Here is a 15,755-nt window from a genome sequence, read left to right on the forward strand (position 1 = left end):
GTGGTACATTACAATCACCCCTTGTACCGGCTCGTGTATACCGTCCTGTTATCTGACCAATCTGATCTGTCTGAGGCCATTTTGTATCGCTGTTGTTGTGGTATAGTGATAGGCTACAGGCAGGAGTGGTGTTGCTGCAATGCCGACGAAACACTGTTATTTTCATCCGGATTGCAGGTCTGGGGATGGGCGTTTAACATACAGCATGTTATATGCATGTGTTTGAGACAGAGGGGAACAGGTCTCAGATATATGCTGCCCATCATAAAGCACGAGACAGACAGGGTCGGAGGAGAAGACTGGAAAATGTGACATAATGGACAATATTCGTCCGTTGCAATTCATGAGCGGTTCAGTGTGAATCATGCGCGACGGGCGCGCCTCCCGCTGCACATTTCACGGAGGAAAACATCCACAATCTTCGCGAGTTCAATGCCGGATTTGCACCTCGGCTTGTCCTGAAAGCTGGATTTACAAACAGAAGCTGTTAACGGGCCACAACCTGTAAGTCTGATTCATTTTTCGTCGATGTGTTTTCCTGTAATAGTAATTGTACTTTGTAGCAAGGAAGTAAACAGATGACAACGCTGTTCTGCAAACCAGTCTGTTAAATGCTCATTCATACTTAACGTTATCCAACGAACACCTAACGTTACAAACACCTAACGTTAAAATCTCAACAGCGAACTTGGCATTAGTGTAAATGATTCTTTGATTAGAGCTTTTATGTATTGTTTATCTACAGGCATGCTAAACATGGTTCTGTGTGTGATTTGGCCACTAGTAAAGCCAGTGTTTAGTGTTCGTTTTGGGTTAATAGTTCTTGCCACAGATATTTGGCTATAATCGTTCTAAAAATACAAAAGTGCCATTCAGTAGCGATCACTATAGATCCGCAGTCTTTACTCTTGAGGACTGAACAGGTTCTGCTCGATCATCTTCACTAAAATGTTCTGGGTCTGATTCGGGCTCAGATTGGTATGGTTTTATTGACGCCATCGTTTCTAATACTGACCAAAGCACAGCCTCCAGGTAAGGTAAGGGGCGTGACGTTTCCGACAAACGTGCACTGCGGTTAGCGAATCACAACACACTGGGCCAGCTAACCAATCTGAGCCCATTGCGTATTTTTGAGGGACTGGCTTCATACAACCCGGAAAGCATCAGACCGTTTTTACAAGGAGGGACAGAGCAGTTTAGAATAAAGGTCAAATATATGAAAAATAATGCTTTTTTTTTTTTTAAACGAAGCATGAACACATGTTACAGTGCACCCCACAAACACAATCAAGCCTTCAAAAGAATGTGTTTTAACACCCCTTTAAAAACAAGTACTAAATCAGCAAATAGTATCAAATGTTCCCAACTTAAAATGGAAAACTTAGTTAAAATACTACAATGGTGAAAACTATTTAGCTTTTTATCTAGAACCTTGAGAGTTTGAGAACCTTGAGAGAACTTGAAATTGTGATATAAAGTCAGAATTGCATGATATAAAGTCAAAATTGTGTGGTATAAAGTCAGAAATGTGAGATATAAAGTCGCAATTGCAAGAAAAAGTCAGATTTTTTTATACATTTATATCTCACAATTCTATCTTTATAACTTGCAATTCTGACTTTATATCTCACAATTATGACTTTATATCACACAATTCGGACTTTATATCTCACAATTCGGACTTTATATCACACAATTCGGACTTTATATCACACAATTCGGACTTTATATCACACAATTCTAACTTTATAACTTGCAATTGCGAGTTTATAGCTCACAATTCTGAGAATGAATTGCAAGATGTAAACTCACAATTGTGAGATAAAAAGTCAGAAATGTGAGATATAAAGTCGCAATTGCAAGAAAAAGTCAGATTTTTTTATACATTTATATCTCACAATTCTATCTTTATAACTTGCAATTCTGACTTTATATCTCACAATTATGACTTTATATCACACAATTCGGACTTTATATCTCACAATTCGGACTTTATATCACACAATTCGGACTTTATATCACACAATTCGGACTTTATATCACACAATTCGGACTTTATATCACACAATTCTAACTTTATAACTCGCAATTGCGAGTTTATAGCTCACAATTCTGAGAAAGAATTGCAAGATGTAAACTCACAATTGTGAGATAAAAAGTCGCAATTATCTTTTAAAATATTTTATTTGGTGGCAGAAACAAGCTTTCATACCATTACAGTGCTCTGTATGTTGTTAGAATGACAAAAAGGTTTAAAAGTTACATTTTAGTCGACAATGCCAAAATGATTGAGATGGCCAATCAAATCAAAGTAGTTCAAACCGTTCATAGAAGCAGCATGTGAATTCCAGCGCAAAGCATCAGTGGCCACGCTTCCGTTATTGATAATTATTGATCCGGTATTTTCTAAATGTCGATCAAAAAAAACTATTACGAAATGACAGCGTTTCAATTAAGCGATGTTATGTGACTAAAACTGAATTTTTTTTCTCACGCCAACGGATGTTGGTAGATTTACATATATCACAGCCACCACACTAGCCATTATTTTTAATCGAAGGAGACGTAAGCGTGTTATCCAAGCATTAATGGCAAGGAAAGCCCCTTATACTTGGGAGCGGCCACATATGAGATGTTTCTGGGTGTTTCTCCCTCATATCTGCTTCAAGGTCTTGATAAATTGGGGCATTTCTTTGTCTGTCTCATCTTCTGTCCAAACATACCGCTTCATCTTTTACGAATTATCAACTTTTACTTGCACCAGGAGGCCTGTAAATGCGAAAAAAAGTGTTTCGATTGCAGTTTTGCGAAATATTCCTTTTTCGAATTGCCTGAAAAATGGCCTCATGTGAGCGTAAATCTTTTGTGCGATATGGAATTTTTTTGCGAAATTGACGTGTTTCCATTGGACGTATTTTCAATTGACAATTTTAATTTGTGCGTTTTGAATTGAAAATATGCATTTAAGTGATTCATGTAATTCCTGAGTGTGACAAGAAACATTTTAAGTTTTCGACATATTCAGCATACAAATAAAAGTAAATATGTGCTTGTTTTAATGCAAATTCATGCAAATATTATTTGCAAACAGATCTAAATTATTATTTCCCAAATAGAATTAGACAATGCAAAAAGTCTGCACTCTAATATTGATTTTATTGACTTGAAACAAGGAGATTGTCACAATGACAAGTGAGAGTGCCCCTGATTACCACCTGAGGGCACTCCACCCCGGATTGTCACTCCATTACAAACTATGTTACCCATAATCCTTTGCCCGGACTCATCATCACTCATTGTTTGCACCTGTGTCACATTACCTCATTACCCCATTACCCCAGCCTATATAAACCATGTTCACTCTATCATTAACGGTCAAGTCTTGTTTTGTTGTAAACTGCATTTCTGAGCATTTCCCTGGTTTCATGTCTCTGGTTTTGGATTTCTTGCCTGTTCCGTGGATTACCCGTTTGCCTGTCTCTCCTGCCTTGTTTGCCTGTTTGGACTGCTTGCCTGTGTATGACCTGTTGCCTGTTTTTGACTACGATTGTGGATTACCCCTTACAAATAAAGCTGCATTTGGATTCTCACCCTCTGTCTCGGAGCAGTACGTTACAGAGATACAAAGACACGTTTCGGGTGATTTGCCTTTGTCAGTGCCAAATAGAATTAGACCTAGAATCCATCGGTGTCCCTCTCCCCTCCCCCCTGGACATTTTCCTTGCAAGATGCTCCAGAAAAGCCACCAGCATTGTGAAGGACCCCACCCATTCCTCCCACAGTTCCTACCAGCACCTGCTATCAGGAAGACATACCAGAGCATCAGAGCCCGCTCTGCCAGACTGCTCAACAGCTTCTTCCCCCCAGGCTGTGAGAGCCCTAAACTCCAATCACCCCACTCCCCTCAGAACCCCGCTCAAAGCCCTACATCCTGAACCAGAAACATTTCAACACCCACCCAACCAACCACACACTTAACCTCTTGTTGCTATTGTCCCCCAAGTACTGTTCATTTAAAAAATTGATTACAATTCCTATGTGCAATACTATGTGAGCGGATGCGTGGGCCTTATTACTCTTGTGTCTCCCTGTTGTCCAATGAACACTTTAATTACTTTTCTCTCATCTGGCACTGTCCCTGTTTGCAGTGTTTTTGCCCTGTCTTCTGTACCACTGCACTACGTGTTTTGTTATGCATTAATTCAGGTTTCTTGTGTCTGAAGTTTTATGTAAAATATACAGTATAGGCTTACTCTTTAAAAAGGTTAGCTATATAAGTTATGTTTACATAGGTGATATAGGTACACGTAGATTTATAGGTTTTATGTTTATGTATTTTTTTTATGTTTTATGTTTATATGTAGCACCGTGGTCCAAAATAAATATGTCTCCACATATAGCAGAATGACAATAAAGCTCACTTGAACTTGAGAGATGTCGCTGCAAGAGGGAGAGAAGTTTATGACCATTAATAAATAAAATAAAAAGAAGAGGTGCACGGCACGGGTGTAACGTGTGAGCAGAGATGAAGCTGAGCGAGAATCCAAGTGCAGCATGAATGATTTAATAACAAACAACAGACAGAAAGTCCAAGAACAAGGGTATCCAAAACAGGCAGGAGCACGACAACAAGAACTCACATACAGGAGTACATCAACTGACAAACCACAACTGAAGCACAGAGGTATATATACACAAAGAGAAACAAGAATAACAGGGGGGAGTGGCTAATAGGCAACAACTGGGGAAAACGAATCATGATGAAAAACTACAAATGACTACAACACAAGGCAGGAAATAACAAAAGAGTCCACAAACACACCGGGAATTTATGACTACGGAATTGATGCCTCTATTGGGACAATAAAGCTCTCCCTAAACCTACCCCTAACCGATAAACACACGTTAGACACTTTATTTCCACTTTTATAATATTTTCTTTTTTATTGAAAATAAATGTCTTTCAGATCTGATATGTGATGGAAAAAGGGATTAGAGCGAGTTCGGCAAAATCGAACCTCAGGCCGTTTTGCATAAAAATTGTCTGCTGCACGCTTTTCTGCTGTACTATACTATTGCTAAACGCAAACTAGTGTCTTCCGTTGTTTTCTCTGGCCCAACCAGACATCAGTGGGCAGATCCAGGGAGTGGAGACCGGTAGGTTTAAGGATTAGTGTTTGGTGTAGGCAATCAGTTCTGCGATTGATATGACCAATAAAATCTGGCTTCTGACGTCACACTTGGATGTGGCCGGGTTGGATGTCCCCGCCAGGCTGCAGCGAGACGCTTCTCATATAAAAAGTGGGAGGAGTCGTATCTGGATCCAACCTCGCCCCCTGGATCTTGTCTTCTGAGTACTGAGTACTGCTCTCTTTTATGAGTACTGTGAATTCGGACATACTTCTTTTGTCACATACTGTTTTTCGCCTATATAGTAGGGAAGGATGCGATTTCGGATGCAGCCAGTCACTTGTTTAGTTCCTGAACAAATCAAATCAGTGTTTTTGAACGAATTGAGTGAGTCAGTGAGAACGTTTACATGGACAACAATACTCCAATATTAACCTGATTAAGACAATACTCTGATTAAGAAGCTACCATGTAAACAGCGATTTCTAATTACCATAATCTGGTTAAAGTCATACCTATTTTAGTTGCATTATCGGAGAGCATTACAGACATGTACACACCTTAATCTAACTATTAACGTTGTGTAGGAGTTTTCGGCGCATTTTGTGACAGGACACATATGCACACCAGGCAAGTACAGAGGGGAGGGCTTTGGGGGCTCGAGTCCTGCCCTTTTTTAAAAATTAATCAAAAGTGCCCCTCTCAACAATCATCAATAATATTGTGGCCAATAAAACAGAATTTGAATTATAATTAATATAACAACACGTACAAAACAGTATCAAAGCGATCAAATGCGCTCGGAAAATACCTGTTTATCTTTTAGGCCTACCGTCGGTCTTAAATGTCGTTGCCATGACATGTTTCTATTGTGCGTTTCTGGCTTGACTGCTCATTCTGACACTGCCTCCTCTATATTTTTTTCTTTTTGGTGTAATTATTCTGCTCATTGTAAAAGTAAAATACAATAAGTTTGTATCTGTAATCCCATATTCATAATTGTGACCAAACTTTCTGCTTACAACAGCGGTCGGGAACCTCTAGGCTCGCGAGCCATATGGGTCATTCAGTGAATGCCTGTGGCTCGACGGCAGGAAAAAACAATCCAAACAATTATGATTTTGGAACCTGTTTCATCATTAATCAAAGCTATTATTCAAAATGAGTAGTTTCATTAATCAAAGCTTTAATCAAAGCTATTATTCGTAATGTAGGCTGTCAAGAGGGGCAGTGTCTCTTCAAAAAAAACTGAAAGAGACAATAGGCTATAATATTACAAAAATGTAATATTTTTACTTTTATAAATGTAGTATATACAGTATAGTATATATATATATATATATATATATATATATATATATATATATATATATATATATATATATATATATATATATATATATATATATATATATATATATATATATATATAAATTACATTAAAAAGTATAAAAATCAAATCTATATATTCTATAATTTTTTATAAATCTATATAAAAAAATGTTTTTATAAAGTAACACTGTCCAACAGCGACACCCACAGGTAAAGTTACAGCGGGTTGCCTGAGCCCATTGAATTTAAACAGACCCTGCAAAATCTCGCTATGATTGGACGTCGGACAGCGTAGCGTGGTATGGGGACGTAATGACGTACCATTAATCGGGCTATGTTCTATAACATGTAAAACGGGAACATGAACGGAATATTCTAAAAGGAACTCATGTAAACACCTTAATCAGAATATTGATTACTGTTGTCCATGTAAACGTAGTCAGTGACTCACACTTGTTTAGTTCATCGACAAATTTTTATTCGGTGACTCACTCAAAAAGATAATCGCTTGTCGCCACCTACTGGTGGCAATGAAAGATGTGCTCATTTTTGTAATTTGTCTTTTATTGGTTAATGCTTGACATCAATGATCTGGTCTGATCACAATTGTCTGTTTTAGAGAATCAAAGTAGCAGAGCATCCTGACATTTTTACAATAAATCAGATATCTGAAAGAGTAAAAGGTTTTACTTAAAAGCTCAGCCATGTTGTAACATTAGCCTTGTAGGGTTGGCATAAAGTTAAGGTAAATCTGATGAATGTCGTGAGATCTGATTTGTATACATGCACATAGCCTTTAAATATATTTATTGCATAAAATAGGCCTAGATAACATATCATGGTCAAGATGGGTGAAATCCTCATTAAACATGTAGTGGTCTCCAGTGGGCCGGATCTAATGGGATTGCATTTAAATGTCTCAGATTGGCCAAATTAAAAATTAATCTTTCGGATGCTAATCCACAAATTGACTACAGTGCCACTGCAGAGATCGAATAAAAGCTGCTTTACTAAATGTGAAGTAAGGTGAACATCCTCTGTCAAAAAAAAAGGTGAAAATGCCCTTATTCAAGTGATATTTGTGTTCCAAAATCATATCTCTGTATTAAGCAGTCAGAGAGAGCACTGAAAAACACACAGTGTGAGGTGTGGCTGTGAACATTCTTTAATTGAATGCAAAACACTCTCCGTCTCTGTCTGCCTTTCTCTCGGTTCATCTTTTTATAAGCAGACTGTGGTAATGAAGTGAAAAATTTGCGCAATGCTTGCAATATCACACCCATGAAGTCATATTTCACCTCGGACAGACTTCAGAGTAAGTTATTTCATGTCTGAATGAATATGTACTCAAGGATATATTCATCTATCCATCTAATACCATATGAAAAGTAATCCTTCTCCCAGGAGTGGATGAAGAGATAATTAGTACTTCTCTCACTCCCTACTGCTGTCTTTCCATCCATTGACTATGCTCTGTCTTTCTCTTTTTTCAGCACTACACTTATTGAGAAGTGAAATCGTATATTTGATTTGGTTTCCATGGCAGCTCCTGGTGGGGTGTCAATACAGTAAGAGACTGATATGAGCGAACATCATGTTTACGTGTGAACGGAGAGTGTGTGTGTGTGTGTGTGTGTGTGTGTGTGTGTGTGTGTGTGTGTGTGTGTGTGTGTGTGTGTGTGTGTGTGTGTGTGTGTGTGTGTGTGTGTGTGTGTGTGTGTGTGTGTGTGTGTGTGTGTGTGTGTGTGTGTGTGTGTGTGTGTGTGAGTGTGTGCGTGCTTGTGGGGATAGACGGATAGGTGTGAGCATGATCAAATTAGCACACTTGCACTTCTTGCAGTCCTCTGGAGAAAGAAGAGAACAGGTGTATAGCTCTTGCTTTCCCTCTTGTTTTGCAGTAACAAAGGAAAGAGAGTGAATCGTCTGATAATTTAGATGTTTTTGAGTTGTGTTTCTGATGCTTAATGCTTTATTTAAGCAATAACATATGTGAGGCTGATATATTGTGTAAAAAGATCTCAGAAAAAGTGTCAGAAAATATCTGGGTGAAAATCAAAAGAAAAATACCTTTTAAAATGAGCATTTATGAATATGAGGCCCATTTTATTATTATATTATGACATTTACCCCCATAAAATATCCTTATTCTTTTTTCAAAGCAAAATAATAATAATTCATTATTACTATTATTATTATTATATTTACATTTTAAATGTACCCCTAAATCATGGTAGTATAAAATGTATGCTTGCTTTAATAATAAAATATCTGGACAGGATGATTTTCATTACTGTATTAAAGTAATTAGAATGATTTGTTTTATATACAGTAACGAGAACTTGGTGGAAAATATTAGTGCTAAGAAATCTTATAAAAATAATAGGGTTTTTTGGGGTTACAGTAAAGAGAATTTGATCAGAAACGTTATCATGAAAATAATAATAATGCCAAAAAAAATCGTAATATAATAATACATTGTAAAGTACATATACATTAAAAGTATATACGTTTATGTAAACTTATGTAAGTTTAATCATGGTAGAGTTTGTTGTTTATTTTCCGGGCAGGATGATTTTCATTGAAAGTAATTAGAATGAGTTTGCATTGAAAGAAGGACATTTTAGGGCTGTGTGTTCATATAAACACTATCTAGATGAAGTTTCAAACATCAATGTTTTAAAGGGATAGTTCACCCAAAAATTTAAATTCTGTCATCATTTACTTACCCTCAAGTTGTTCCAAACCTGTATACATTTCTTCAGTACACAAAGGAAGATATTTGAAAGAATGTTTGTAACCAAGCAAATCTCTTGACTACCTTAGTATTTTTTTCCACACTAGTCAAAGGCTCCAGAGATCTGCTTGGTTACAAACATTCTTCCAAATATCTTCCTTTGTGTTCAGCAGAACAAAGAAATGTACTGTATACAGATTTGAAACAACTTGAGCGTGACTAAATGATGACAGAATTTTCATTTTTGGGTGAACTATCCCTTTATTGCACAGTCATGGAAGCCTGTATGGGAGTTATATGAGGCTCATTCTGTGCATGTTGGGAAGGATTTCTTTCATGCGCGATTATGTTTGTTGGCTGCCACTCCTCATATAGTCAGAGTGCATTTCAGTTGTTCAGATGAGTGAAGAAACCGCACTAGTCGTCCAAGAAGAAAGTGGAGGAATGAACATGATATGAGAAGATTGCTTGAACATGTTGTATGGTGGAGGCACTGCCGATGGACAACTAGGTGAACAGACCAACTCATGGAGTTTTTTACATAATGCTAAAGACTAAAGCATGAAATCCACATTACAGAGGCTGACAAAGTATAATGTTTCTTTTCACAATAGGTTAGCTCAAAAACCATCTCCATTAGATTTTACAGTACTGAAGGACTATCTGCTAAAGTCTTCATCTTAAATTATGCATGACCATATAGGATTCAAAATGCAAGTATTATATAAAAAATTCACTGTACACGCAAGAATACTTTCAGTAAAGTAAGGTATATCTTAACTGCCTGTGCTCAGATCACCTTGCACTAGAAAGTGCATACAATGAGTCAGAAAAATGCAGAGAGAGAACGTCATTGGATGTTAGGTTCAGCATCCAGTTCACTGTTTGGACATGATACAGTAAGATGACTTGCAGTGCAACTGTGCAGCTGTGAACCATGTCAGCATTTAAGCCTCTGTTAAGGAGATATCACATGATGTTCCATGAACGCATTGAATCTTTTCTCACGCCACCCTGTAGGCAATCCATGACCAGTCAGTTGTCATTCAGGCTTTAAAGTTTACTGTTTTGAATATATTATGTTGAGATTTCTCCAATCCCATTATGCATGTGATAACTGAGCCAGTAGCTCTTCCTCCTCCCCACTAGATGCCACCATCTGATGAGTAATAGTTTGATCAGCTTGCTGTCTTTACTTAGTGAAGTTATTCAACGTAATTTCGGAAGGAGTACGCCCATCTAATCTTCCAATTAATACCAAGGTATAAAACCAGCAGCTTACCTCTTCCCATTTTTAGTTCCTGCAGCATCCCTCCTCCTCCCCTGCTCCTCCTTTTGTACAATTTTGCCTGTAATAGGGGGGGTGGGGCAATCGGAGCTCGAGTAGAATATCCTCTCCGAGCCCCTCTATAGCAGACAGCAAGCCAAATCTGTATACCACTTTCACTAAGATTATATGAGCACACAAACTCGTGAAATAGTATTGGGAGACATACTTTTCCATTACAGAAAATAAAGGTGCACCTAAGGTGCAAGTAACTTTTGTTTACGTATATAACATGGAACAACATTTTTATGGCTGTCAGTTACAGTATTAGGTTCATTTCCTGTTTTCAATTTTATTTTACTTTACCTACAACGCACAGAAACTACAAATTACCCTTTGTTTCGCGCGATATATATATATAGCGATCAAAACAGACAAACTACTGTAGCTCAAATTGCTCAAGAAGTTAATGCTGGTTCTGATAGAAAGGTGTCAGAATACACAGTGCATCACAGTTTGTTGCGTATGGGTCTAGTGGAGTCCATACCTCGACGGGTCGGGGCTGTTTTGGCAGCAAAAGGTGCACCAACACAATATTAGGAAGGGGTCATAATGTTATGCCTGATTGGTGTCTGTGTGTGTGTATATATATATATATATATATTATTTATTGAATCATTTATGAATTGTATACATTAATTATTTATAATTAACTGCATTGTATAGTTAATTTTATAAAATTATATATATATATATATATATATATATATATATATATATATATATATATATATATATATATATATATATATATATATATATATATATATATATATATATATATATATATATATATATATATATATTTACTGCCTTTGTTTAATTGGCTAAATTAATTTTTCAACAATCCCACTTTATTAAAATTTAATGCAAACTCAGTGTATCATAAAACATCAGGGACTCCGGATTACATTTAAAACCCATTATTAAGTAGGAAGTTAGTCTGAGTGTTTCTTTGTTCTCTTGGCACCAGGTAATGGATAGTTTCTGTTTTAGTGATCGCCAGGTGTTTTTCATTCAACTGAAATAAAGACTGTTTTTGATATAATATATAGGCTAATTAAAATACTTTTCTGATTTACTTTTTTCATAAGGAGGAAGGATTTGGACCTGTCTGTGTTCTTATAATGCCATCAACCAAGAGTTGTCATGATGTCACCAAGATGGTATTCAAACGATGTACTTCCGACCAGCCAAGCAAGTGCCACTGAGATACAGGCAGGGGAATGACAGATATTGTTGTCTTCCAGGTCTTATAGAACTTGTATTATCACACAGAGACAGGGTATGTATGTAATGTCACATTGTGATAGCTGTTTGATGTATCTGTCACTGTATTTTATTCATTGTGAAATTCAAAGATGTCTTCCTCTCTCTCTCACACACACCATCTCTGCTACTTTCTAATACAGAAAGCAACAAACTGCTGCTCAAGGAAGGAGAGTTAATGACTAGCCTAAACAGAGAAGCACATGGTGGGGGAGCTGTCAGTCAAAATCTGTCATCAGCCGTATGTGGCAACAATTAACGCCTACAAGATAAGGTAAACACGCCTTACACTTCTCCTTCTGGCTCATTTAATAGACAATGCCTGTTTTTATTCCATCTGGGTGCACAAAGTGATGCGAAACACAAGGAAATGTAGAAAAAGTCTCGGTCAGGGAATGAAAGTTGCTTCCATCCTCTGTAGGAAGTGCCTGAATTACAGCTTGGAGTTTGAATGTGACAGAGTTTTCTCTATTCACCCTGTTTAAAGGGAAACGTAGTGACAGTGCAGTTTATGCTGGCAGAAATATTTTATTCAAGTCAGAAAGACAAGCTGGAGAAAGTCATTTGGGATGTTTAACCACTTTTGTTTTTAGTTCAAATTAAGGTCACGCTTGCTTTGCTCCACTAGCGATATGCAAAGCCTTGAGAAGGAGGCAAAGTAATACAACATTTTAGCGTGTTGTCTATTTTTGCTACAGCTTTTAAGGGTGGCCGTAGGTGCTGAGTTGCCCCTTGGGTAATATGCGTGTTTGTGCGAATGCATTCAACAAAGCAGAAAATTGCAGATTCAGACCCAAATGTTGTTCAAAGCTGTCCTACTCATATTTTAGCATTCTAGGTCATTCTAGTCCACTGCATCTACGTGTAGGGGTGTCCTGGGTTTTTGTGCAATTATTTTGCCAGCCAATCCATCTATCCACAATACTGCATTTATTTGGTCAAAATTACAGTAAAACAATAATATTGTGAAACAGTTTTGCATTTAAAATTCCTGTGATGGCAAAGCTGAATTTTCCGCAGCCATTACTCCAGTCTTCAGTGTCACATGATCCTTCAGAAATCATTCTAATATGCTGATTTGCCGATTTTCATGAAAATTTAACCAGATCATCTTCAGACTGTGCTGACAAAAATGTATGGAATTCAAGTTGATTAGTTAAACCGTTTTTGAAAAATGCGCAAACCAATTTTACTTAGTGCTTGCAAAAACAGACATAAGGCGCTATCTCCTAAACACTTTCTTGTATTCAGACCATAGACCGTAAAAAAATATGGACGACGCGACTTCAGGGACTTCCGCTGACCAGAGTTGAAGCTTTTGTAGGCCCGCACACGGCGCTGACATCTTGGGACAGAGTCTGCGCAGTAGTGATCTCGGGACCGGAGTTGCGCAGTAGAGAGCAGGAAGTAGAGGCGCGATTATCAAAATCCCACCCACAGTCTCACAGATGCAGAACAATTAATTACGATGGTTTGAAATAAAGAGTTATAGAAATGTATAAATTAAAGTTAAAGCTCCAATCTCCTCCCAAAAATCCTGAAAAAAGTCTGTTAACTTCACCCAGAGAAGCCGTCAATCTCAGCTGTCAATCATGACGTCACACCTCCCGTTTTTATAGTATCAAATAACTAACTAAAACTAAACTTATTTAAAAAACGAACACTTGAAATGAAATCATCGGCAACAAGAGGTGGGGATTATGAGCTATACTGGGACCAACCACCGGGGGGGCGATCGAGGCGTGGAGGCTTCAGTTTCTGAGAAGAGTGCTGCAGGCTTGATTCAGACCGAACTTGGTCCATGGCCCTGTCCCAAATGGCACACTTCATGTGCACTTTCGGTCTTGTGGACTTACAATGGCCACTGCGTGCGCGTGTCCGTTAAGTCCACGAGACCCCACGATGTCCCATTTGTCATTTTAGGTCTCAGAAGGGTGCTCGCAAGCGCCCCCTTTGAGGTCGATATGCGCCCTCGATGCGCACTTCTGCCGAGCCCGCACTGGTGCGAGCTACACAGCGGACTTCTTCCCGGCAGTCAAAGCAGCATTACGTCGTGAAAGTGCGGACTCAGAGGAAGACCGTGAGGGTTTAGGGTGCCATTTGGGACAGGGCCCATGTCATCACAAGCATGGCCTGAGGCTACATGCTGCATTTCAGTGCAGTGCCACCTACTGGTCTGGAGATACAAATTATTATACATTTTTTTTGCTTATAACTTCTGAACGGTTTGTCCAAAAATCATAAAAGTCTCGTTAGATTCGGGGCTGCATGCCGAGTTGAATGATATCCAATTTTCCCATATCGGCCATATTTGGTGACTTATTTTCACGTGAGTCGTTTCAGTCCAACAATACCAAAATGCTAGGTTTCACCTTATGGTTTGTGCAACGTTGTGATTTAGCGGAATCATAGTGGGTTGACTATTTATTAATGGCCAAATGTAAAAAAAAACTATAGTAATTTTTTGTAAAAAAACAAAACAAAATCCAATCAAAGTTGGGTGTGGGTAATTTTTGATATGCTCATAAATACAAATGTCTATAACTCCTAAACTCGTAAAATTTGACATGCTTATGTATGGGCACACTCTGAGGACACACAAAAAGCAGTGAGACTGTGCCACAGTGCCAGGGTGGCATTATAGTATGAAATTGGCTCTATACACTTTTATTTATGGGTTTTTCAACCTTTTTGCTTAAAATTGTCTCCAAATGTCTTTGCTCATTTTTGCAGTTAGTCTGCTGCTAGCTTTCTTGTTTGCTTCTGTTGTACTTGGCCCCCGATAATTGCAACTTTATTTATTATTATTATTAACACCATCATCATCAATATTGAACATGTTAATATTTTTTTGTGGAAACCGGGGTTCTTTTATATATATATATATATATATATATATATATATATATATATATATATATATATATATATATATATATATATATATATATATATATATATATATATATATATACACCATATGGCCCTATATGTATATATTAAATGTAGATATAAGTAATAAAATCTGCTTTATATGATTAATTCCTCTTATATTATACCCTAAAGTCATTAACTCACACTCTTTTTTAGGCAGGCAATGTAATATATCATAGGCTTCCAAGTAGTATCCCACTGCCTCTGCCAATTTACAGTTCCTCCATCATACTATACACATACAGTATACTGACACACAAGCAGCAATGGGACCTTGCGTGAGAAGGAGACATGTAATATGCATATGCCCTCCTGTCTGCTGAGTTACTGTAGCGGCGATGCTGCGTAGACTAGCATAACTGACAAACACATGCACAAACAAACATATGTCGCTTAACAAACTACCTGATGATTAGGGAACTGCTCACTGTTCCCGTGGAGGCTGGCCAACAAACTCCATGCTGACAAGTGATTCACACATGCAAGTTTGCCAAACCAAGTTCTGACAGGTGGTAAAATGCAGCCGTGGACGTGCATGATCGCACATAGCTGTCCAGGCCGCTGGCAGAGAAGAAAATGACTGATTGCATATGTGTGTGCTTTGCACTTTTCTGGCTGCAAGAGAATTTAGCACCAACTTCCGCTCAATAAAGTGCTGTCACTTCACTACAGTCATCATCAGACTCTGCGCCTTTCTGTTAAGGGATTCACACGCTCAGCTGTCACATTAGCATCAGAAATGTCAAGTGGAAAGAAATAAATCTTGTGACAAGACACGCAAACGGTCTCGACCGAAATCTGCGATCACAGATGCAAAGTCCTTGCGAGAAAGTTACAACCAAGTAAACATCTGATTAGCCACAGTTCAGGGCATCCAGAGGTCATAGATGTTTCAAAGGTTGTGCGTATGTCAGAGAAAAAGAGAAATAAAGACTGTCTTAGATTCGTAGACTGGGACTCAGCTTTCAGAACATCTCCTGGTCACATAGCACCTCAAAATGACAACCATTTTTGCCAGCCATATAGAAA

The sequence above is a fragment of the Gobio gobio genome, assembly GCF_949357685.1.
Source record: "Gobio gobio genome assembly, chromosome: 19".
In the NCBI taxonomy this organism is placed as follows: Eukaryota; Metazoa; Chordata; class Actinopteri; order Cypriniformes; family Gobionidae; genus Gobio; species Gobio gobio.